A 10,192-nucleotide genomic window follows, 5' to 3' on the forward strand; every position below is an offset into this window, starting at 1 on the left:
AACATCACCTTGTTCAAACAACAAAACCAACACAGTGCATAAACTCACAACAAATGACACACCTGCAAATCAGTCTGACTTCTGCTGTTGCCGTATCCGTAATACGCCGATAGGGAGAAGTTTTTATTTACACGATGAGTCGGGTGTGTTTTGACCTCCGCCGAACCCCTGAGCCCGACTCACCGAACCCAGGTTAAGAACCACTGCTCTATATTTCAATTTAAAAAAAAAATGTTACTGTAATTTTTTTACATGAACAGTTTGTTGGATAACTTGCTTTGAAATCATAAGTCAAGCAGATATTTCAGTTTGTATCTTTATTTGAACAATAACTGTATGTATAATGATATAATATTTTGTTTCATTATTTGAGGTGATTAAAGTGTACTTACTTACTTACTTAGGCCTTAGTATTCTCTGAGGAACATAGGCCGCCGACGAAAGCCTTCCATCCATTCCGGTCTCGTGCCCTTCGGTGGAGTGGTTGCCATGACAGCCCCTCAGCTCTCATCTCCTGTTCCGTGCTTCTTCTCCAGGTTGTTCTTGGTCTCCCTCTGTTTCTTTTTCCCCATGTTAGTGCCTGTTTGGTGCTTGATTTATTGGGTTTTCTGAGTGTGTGGCCTATCCAGCTCCACTTCCTTTTCCTGATTGGCAGTTCCACTGGTTCTGGTGTGGTGAGTTCCCACAGGTTGGCATTGGTGATGGTGTCTGGCCAGTAGACTCCTAGGACCCGACGGAGGCAACGGGTTACGAATGTCTGTAGTTTATTGAGTATGCTATTGGTGGTTTTCCATGTTTCTGATCTGTACAGCAGGATGGATTTGACATTTGAGTTAAATATTTTCAGTTTGGTTTCGAGAGAAATGTTTTTTGCTCTCCATATTTTGTTTAGTATGTTGAATGATGTTCCTGCTTTCCCTATTCTGGATTTGACATCCTCATCTGCCCCTCCATCTACAAACCCCGTTTCCATATGAGTTGGGAAATTGTGTTAGATGTAAATATAAACGGAATACAATGATTCGCAAATCATTTTCAACCCATATTCAGTTGAATATGCTACAAAGACAACATATTTGATGTTCAAACTGATAAAAAAAAAAATTTTGTGCAAATAATCATTAACTTTAGAATTTGATGCCAGCAACACGTGGCAAAGAAGTTGGGAAAGGTGGCAATAAATACTGATAAAGTTGAGGAATGCTCGTCAAACACTTATTTGGAACATCCCACAGGTGTGCAGGCTAATTGGGAACAGGTGGGTGCCATGATTCGGTATAAAAGCAGCTTCCATGAAATGCTCAGTCATTCACAAACAAGGATGGGGCGAGGGTCACCACTTTGTCAACAAATGCGTGAGCAAATTGTTGAACAGTTTAAGAAAAACCTTTCTCAACCAGCTATTGCAAGGAATTGAGGGATTTCACCATCTACGCTCCGTAATATCATCAAAAGGTTGAGAGAATCTGGAGAAATCACTGCACGTAAGTGATGATCTTACGGACCTTCCATCCCTCAGGCTGTACTGCATCAACAAGCGACATCAGCGTGTAAAGGATATCACCACATGGGCTCAGGAACACTTCAGAAACCCACTGTCGGTAACTACAGTTGGTCGCTACATCTGTAAGTGCAAGTTAAAACTCTCCTATGCAAGGCGAAAACCGTTTATCAACAACACCCAGAAACGCCGTCGGCTTCGGTGGGCCTGAGCTCATCTAAGATGGACTGATGCAAAGTGGAAAAGTGTTCTGTGGTCTGACGAGTCCACATTTCAAATTGTTTTTGGAAACTGTGGACGTCGTGTCCTCCGGACCAAAGAGGAAAAGAACCATCCGGATTGTTATAGGCGCAAAGTGTAAAAGCGAGCATGCGTGATGGTATGGGGGTGTATTAGTGCCCAAGACATGGGTAACTTACACATCTGTGAAGACACCATTAATGCTGAAAGGTACATACAGCTTTTGGAACAACATATGCTGCCATCTAAGCGCCGTCTTTTTCATGGACGCCCCTGCTTATTTCAGCAAGACAATGCCAAGCCACATTCAGCACGTGTTACAACTGCGTGGCTTCGTAAAAAAAAAGAGTGCGGGTACTTTCCTGGCCCGCCTGCAGTCCAGACCTGTCTCCCATGGAAAATGTGTGGCGCATTATGAAGCGTAAAATACCACAAAGGTTCAAAGTTTGAACGACTGAAGCTCTACATAAAACAAGAATGGGAAATAATTCCACTTTCAAAGCTTCAACAATTAGTTTCCTCAGTTCCCAATCGTTTATTGAGTGTCGTTAAAAGGAAAGGTGATGTAACACAGTGGTGAACATGCCCTTTCCCAACTACTTTGGCAACTCTAAGTTAATTATTATTTGCAAAAAAAAATTAAAGTTTATGAGTTTGAACATCAAATATGTTGTCTTTGTAGTGCATTCAATTGAATATGGGTTGAAAATGATTTGCAAATCATTGTATTCCGTTTATATTTACATTTAACACAATTTCCCAACTCATATGGAAACGGGGTTTGTATTTCCACGCTTTTGGGGGCCACACAAATTGATGTTTGACACCTGTGTTAATTGATTGATTGATTGATTGATTGACTGTACTGTGCAATCTACGAATAAAAGTTCCAATCAATCAATCAATCAAACGTCGTCTAATGCGGACCACCGGTGGAACCTTCTGGCTCTGTGCTGCGATGACAACGCGATCACACGCGTGTGATGTGTGTGTCGCGGTTGCCCGGGGCGATTGCGCGCAAAAAGACGATGTCAGATGTTGACGTCAAGCTTCGTGCGCTTTAGTTCCAAGTAAATAAAGGAGTTGTATTTCTTTCCGTGGCTTCGCTACAGAGTTGGGCGAAACGGCGTGTTGTGTTGTTGCTAGGCTGGTGGCGTGTTGTTATTAATTTAAAAAAAAAAAAAAGCCTTTTGATGACCTCAACACCCCCGCCAGCCCTGATATGTTTATCATCGGCCGTGTATTTATGTGTTTCTGAGAGGGGGGATTCCACAAATGCTACTTCACATTCGGTGCCGGAGTCCAAGAGGAGGCTGTAAAATGTTGGTGTGGATCCGGCTAATGGTGGCGATCCAGGAATGTGTTTTTCTACTTCTGCTAGTTGTGAAAGAGGGACTTTTTTGGATGATCTAACACATGTTGATGATGTTACGTCGAAAATATGACAAGGGAGGATATCTGCGGGGATGCGCACTTGTTTCGCCTCGTCTCGAGGAGCACTCTACTCTAGTTTGGTGAGTGACCTTTTTTGAACTGGCTGGTTGTCACGACGACACGGGAGATTTCTCAGCTGTCTTTTACATCACAACAAAGGAAGCTACGGCCTGTGGGAAAGCACACGCTTCCTAAATGGAACGTGGGATAACGGCGGACAAAAACCGTCCGTACCGTGGACTTGACTTTCTCAACACGTCGACGTGCGTGTTTGACAAGCGCAGGTCGGCAAAAGCCGGGAGCGCTCTCACCTAGCACTTACTTGCTAGTGTGGAGGCGATGTTTACGTTCCTCCGAGTTGCCTTTGAAGGCCAGGTGGTGTTGATTTATGACCGCAGGACCACATCTTTAGCGACGCACGCTCGCATACGTGCCTTAATTGGAGGGAGGCTGGTGCCGCCCACATGGGAAAAGTCATCGTCCATCCATCCATCTTCTCCCGCTTATCCGAGGTCGTGTCGCGGGGGCAGCAGCCTACACTGCAAAAAGTCAGTGTTCAAAAAGAAGGAAAAAATAAAAAAAATTAGGGGTATTTTACTTGAACTCAGCAAAATTATCTGCCAATAGAACAAGAAAATGTGGCTTGTCAAGACTTTCCAAAACAAGCAAAATTAGCTAACCTCAATGAACCCCAAAATACCTTAAAATAAGTATATTCTCACTAATAACAAGTGCACTTTTCTTGGTAGAAAAAAAAAAGAGACTTTTTTGCTCAATATGTTGAAAAATATTCTTAAATTAAAGGCCTACTGAAAGCCACTACTAGCGACCACGCAGTCTGATAGTTTATACATCAATGATGAAATCTTAACATTGCAACACATGCCAATACGGCCGGGTTAACTTATAAAGTGACATTTTAAATTTCCCGGGAAATATCCAGGCTGAAACGTCTCGGTATGATGACGTATGCGCGTGACGTAGTCAGTTAAACGGAAGTATTGGTACCCCGTAGAATCCAATACAAAAAGCTCTGTTTTCATTTCATAATTCCACAGTATTCTGGACATCTGTGTTGGTGAACATTTTTCAACATATTGAGCAAAAAGGTCCCATATTTGTTTTTTCTACCAAGAAAAGTGCACTTGTTATTAGTGAGAATATACTTATTTTAAGGTATTTTGGGGTTCACTGAGGTTAGCTAATTTGACTTGTTTTGGAAAGTCTTGACAAGCCAAATTTTCTTGTTCTATTGGCAGATAATTTTGCTTAGTTCAAATAAAATACCCCTAAATTTTGTATTTTTTTTCCTTGTTTTTGAACACTGACTTTTTGCAGTGTGTACAGTAATCTATTTATTTATATCTGCACCTTATTGCTCTTTTATCCTCCCATGAGCTAATGCAACGGAATTTCCGTTCTTATCTGTACTGTAAAGTTCAAATTGGAATGACAATAAAAGGAAGTCTAAGTCTAAGTGTCTTCCCGGGGCATCCCGAGGCGTTCCCAGGCCAGCCGGGAGAGATTGTCTTCCCAACGTGTCCTGGGTCTTCTTCCCCGTGGTCTTCTACTGGACGGGCGTGCCCTAAACACCTGGGTTTCCATGGCCGAGGAGCTGCATCTAAGCCAGGTGCATCCAAAGTGCGGCCCGGGGGCCATTTGCGGCCCGCAGCTAATTGTTTACCGGCCCGCCACACATTCTGCAAAAATTGCAAATATTGCAAAAATTAAAAAAAACATTTAAAAAAAGTGGAATGAGGTGAAATCTAACAAGAAAAAGTTGCAATCTGTTTTTTTTCTTTTGTCTTTGTTTATTTTTCTTTTTTTTTGCCATTGCAAAAAAAAAAAAAAATCTGTTATAATGAATTATTACTTAAAAAATATAACTTTAAAATGTTTTATGTGGAATAAATATTGCATATATTGTGTGGTTGCCATATAAAAACATCAAAGTTTTATTTGACAAAAGAGCATAAAACAAACAAAATAATAGTTCAAACGTAAAATGGACAGATATATCTGAAGTTGATCTCGTAATTTAAGTGTTAAAAGTAAAAAAAAACTAATAACAATGTATCACTTTATGAGTGGGGGACCTTTTGGATCCCAAATATATTTAGTAGGATTTTATTTAACTTTTCACTGTGATTACTCAAAAATATTAAATTAAATTTCAGTTTTACTATAAAAAACAAAGTTGTCTTTGACAGAAAACCTTTTTTTTTTTTTTTTTTTACTTTATATCAACCTCAAGTTGATATAGAGCAGGGGTCACCAACCTTTTTGAAACCAAGAGCTACTTCTTGGGTACTGATTAATGCGAAGGGCTACCAGTTTGATACACACTTAAATAAATTGCCAGAAATAGCCAATTTGCTCAGTTTACCTTTAACTCTATGTTATTATTAATAATTAATGATATTTATCTTTGTGGAAACACTGATCATCTTAATGATTTCTCACAATAAATATATATAGAAACAGATAAATATCAATATGCAACACTTTATTTTTATATTTTCTCCAAGTGCACATTTTTCAAATTGAACATTTTCAAATGATCACTTCTAAGACAGTCTTGTGAAATCACAATATTCCATTTTAACTAGCTAGCCACTAACATTTTTTAACAAATCATGAATTACTTTGCACCATGTTTGTACAAATAATAACTCATCTAAAATACAAAAGTCAACTCTCAAATTTTTAAATAAATCATGTCACACTTTGAACTGGACCCCAAATCTGTTATCTGTTTCTTTGTCAGTTAGTGAAGACCAAGTCTTTAAAATATTTTCTTGGATTTTCAAATTCTATTTGAGTTTTGTCTCTCTTAGAATTAAAAATGTCGAGCAAAGCGAGACCAGCTTGCTAGTAAATAAATAACATTTAAAAAATAGAGGCAGCTCACTGGTAAGTGCTGCTATTTGAGCTATTTTTAGAACAGGCCAGAGGGCTACTCATCTGGTCCTTACGGGCTACCTGGTGCCCGCGGGCACCGCGTTGGTGACCCCTGATATAGAGATTTACTGTAAGCGTTAAATTAAAAAAAATAATAATAATTTTACTTATTTTTAACAGTTTAATGACTGAGACCCTTTATAGTCCCCGGGAGCCCTAAAGGTTAAAAAAAAAAAAATCCATATATTTTGTTAAGGTTTGAAAATGAAAAATATCAAAATGGCCCCCGCATGCTTAAATTTTTCTGTGTACGGCCCTCAGTGGAAAAAGTTTGGACACCCCTGATCCAAGCCATACATCACCAAGTCCAATGCAAAGCGTGGGATGCAGTGGTGTAAAGCAGTGGTCCCCAACCTTTTTGTACTTGCGGACCGGCCAATGCTTGAAAATTTGTCCCACGAACCGGGAGGAGGTAGTAAAAAAAAACTTTTTTTTTTTTTTTGTCATAAAGAAATACAATCATGTGTGCTTACGGACTGCATCCCTGCAGACTGTATTGATTTATATGGATATATAATGTATATATTGTGTTTTTTATGTTGATTTAATTAAAAAAAAAAAAAAAAAAAGTTTTTTTTTTTTTTTTCCCTTTTTTAAAATTTCTTGTGCGGCCGCGGCCCGGTACCAATCAGTTCACGGACCGGTACCGGGCCGCAGCCCGGTGGTTGGGGACCACTGGTGTAAAGCACATCGCCACTGGACTCTAGAGCAGTGGAGGCGGTATAGCTCGGTTGGTAGAGTGGCCGTGCCATCAACCTGAGGGTTGCAGGTTCGATTCCCGCTTCCGCCATCCTAGTCACTGCCGTTGTGTCCTTGGGCAAGACACTTTACCCACCTGCTCTCAGTGCCACCCACACTGGTTTAAATGTAACTTAGATATTGGGTTTTCACTATGTAAAGCGCTTTGAGTCACTAGAGAAAAGCGCTATATAAAATATAATTCACTTATAAATATAATTCACGCCTTCTCTGGACTGATGAATCACGTTTTTCCATCTGGCAATCCGATGGACCAGTCTGGGCTTGTAGGTTGCCAGGACAACGCTACATTTCGGACTGCATTGTGCAGAGTGTGAAATTTGATGGAGGAGGAATTATGGTGTGGGGGTTGTTTTTCAGGAGTTGGGCTTGGCCCCCTTAGTTCCAGTGAAAGGAACTTTGAATGCTCCAAGATACCAAAACATTTTGGACAATTCCATGCTCCCAACCTGGTGGGAACAGTTTGGAGTGGGGCCCCTTTATATGTGAGTCAAGGCAGGTGGCTAAATACTTTTGGCAATATAGTGTAAGTTGAGAAGGATTTGAAAATCCTTGTATTCTGTTTTTATTTACCATTTAAAGGCCTACTGAAATGAATTTTTTTTTATTTAAACGGGGATAGCAGATCTATTCTATGTGTCATACTTGATCATTTCGCGATATTGCCATATTTTTGCTGAAAGGATTTAGTATAGAACAACGACGATAAAGATCGCAACTTTTGGTATCTGATAAAAAAAAAGGCTTGCCCCTACCGGAAGTAGCGTGACGTAGTCAGTTGAACATATACGCAAAGTTCCCTATTGTTTACAATGATGGCCGCATGAAGTGAGAGAGATTCGGACCGAGAAAGCGACGATTCCCCCATTAATTTGAGCGAGGATGAAAGATTTGTGGATGAGGAAAGTGCAAGTGAAGGACTAGTGGGGAGTTGAAGCTATTCAGATAGGGAAGATGCTGTGAGAGCCGGGGGTGACCTGATATTCAGCTGGGAATGACTACAACAGTAAATAAACACAAGACATATATATACTCTATTAGCCACAACACAACCAGGCTTATATTTAATATGACACAAATTAATCCCGCATAAAAACACCTAGGTGTTTGTTATGCTAGCTCCTAGCGACTAGCTCGAGCTAGTTATAGCTCGAGCGGGTAATATGGACGGGATCCCGTATATATAACCCGCCAATACAATTCAAACACCTGCACAACACACACACTCACTCAGCCCAAAGGACCGTTCACCTAACCCAAGGTTCATAAAGCTTATATATTTAACCAAAGTTACATACGTGACACGCACGTACGGGCAAGCGATCAAATGTTTGGACCTGATATTCAGCTGGGAATGACTACAACAGTAAATAAACACAAGACATATATATACTCTATTAGCCACAACACAACCAGGCTTATATTTAATATGCCACAAATTAATCCCGCATAACAAACACCTATGTGTTTGTTATGCTAGCTCCTAGCTCCTAGCTACTAGCTCGAGCTAGTTATAGCAAGCGATCAAATGTTTGGAAGCGTACTCACGGTATCGCGTCTGCGTCTGTTAACGAAGTCAAAAGTCCTCCTGGTAAGAGTCTCTGTTGTCCGAGTTCTTCGATCTTGACTGCATCTTTCGGGAATGTAAACAATGAAACACCGACCGTGTTGTGTTGCTGACTTCCCTCGCAAAATACTCCGCTTCGCACCGACTTTCTTCTTTGCTTGCTCAGCTTCTTTCTCCATAACGCAACGAACAAATTGCAACAGATTCACCAACACAGATGTCCAGAATACTGTGGAATAATGAGATGAAAACAGAGCTATTTCGTATTGGCTTCAATGGGGAAGCCATACCTCTGTTCTACTGGCTACGTCACGCGCGTACGTCATCCTCAAAGGCGTTTTGAACCGGAAGTTCCCCGGGAAATTTAAAATTGCACTTTATAAGTTAACCCGGCCGTATTGGCATGTGTTGCAACGTTAAGATTTCATCATTGATGTATAAACTATCAGACTGCGTGGTCGGTAGTAGTGGCTTTCAGTAGGCCTTTAAACAACGTGGCGACTTCACTGGCTTTTGGGTTTTGTAACCGTCTTGCTAATTCCCCATAATGGCCTCACTCTTGGCCGTACCCATGTATGGACAGGTGCCCACCCAGTAAACAGTGTTTTGAATCCCCCCCACCAGTGAGCCGCCTTGGCCCACTCTCTGTCCTGAATCATGTAAACACGGCGGGCTTGATTTTCCGTGCCCAAAGAACAAACATCTGACCGTCACTGGCAGCCTTGGCGGACCGTCCACCGTCGGGGAGGGCGAATGCCGAGACCGTGTCCTCATCCTCGCTCGCGTCTCCTCATCAGCTGGAAGATACTGAGACCTGCGGATCACAAAGTACGCCAGAGCTCATCATTTTGTTTCCGTCTCGGTTCCACTCGCTTGTAAGACGGACATTCTTTCAACGTGTGTCAGAGTGACTTCTTGCCGGTCACTTGAAAACAACAGAGATGTGTTTTGTCACATCTGGGGTTGATTTTTTCTCTCGTTTGCATCTTGTTTCCATCACGAGATAAGGCCAGGTCAGTCACTAACCTAAATACCTGGACTCAATTAGGACGTGAATATTCCACAATTAATATGACACGGTGAAGGATGATCAATTACCGTATTTTCCCGACCATAGGGCGCACCGGATTATAAGGAGCACTGCCTATTAATAGTCTATATTTGACCTTTTTTCATATATAAGGCACACCGGATTATAAGGCGCATTAAAGGACTCTTTTTTTTTTTTTTTTCCCAAAATGTAAACACTTCCTTGTGGTCTACATAACATGTAATGGTGGTTCTTTGGTCAAAATGTTGCATAGATGATGTTTTACAGATCATCTTCAATCTTCAAGTCGCTTTCTGACGTCCGGGTTATGTTTGACTAAGGGGAGATGACGGCAACAGACACCAGGGGAAAGTATGTATAATGATTTATTATAAATATATATACCATACTTGCCAACCCTCCCTTTTTTAGCGCCTCTCCCGACAACCTCCCGGCAGAGATTTTCTCCCGACAAACTCCCGGTATTCAGCCGGAGCTGGAGGCCACGCCCCTTCCAGCTCAATGCGGATCTGAGACTGAGTGGGGACAGCCTGTTCTCACGTCCGCTTTCCCACAATATAAACAGCTTGCCTGCCCAATGACGTCATAACATCTAGGGCTTTCTTACTGGACTCTCACTATTATGTTAGATCCACTATGGACTGGACTCTCATACTATTATGTTAGATCCACTATGGAC

The 10,192-nt window shown here is 41.2% G+C and overlaps 1 long non-coding RNA gene across 1 annotated transcript; it reads right to left on the reverse strand.

Moving 5' to 3' along the window:
- Window positions 1-246: 246 nt before the first annotated feature.
- On the reverse strand, window positions 247-9,223 carry LOC133647058 (uncharacterized). Its single transcript, XR_009825421.1, has 3 exons — window positions 9,171-9,223; window positions 3,498-3,714; window positions 247-723 (listed from the first exon to the last, which is right to left on the reverse strand). It is a non-coding gene; the product is annotated as an uncharacterized LOC133647058 (long non-coding RNA).
- Window positions 9,224-10,192: the final 969 nt, after the last annotated feature.

Source organism: Entelurus aequoreus, linkage group LG03, assembly GCF_033978785.1.
Source record: "Entelurus aequoreus isolate RoL-2023_Sb linkage group LG03, RoL_Eaeq_v1.1, whole genome shotgun sequence".
NCBI classification, from domain to species: domain Eukaryota; kingdom Metazoa; phylum Chordata; class Actinopteri; order Syngnathiformes; family Syngnathidae; genus Entelurus; species Entelurus aequoreus.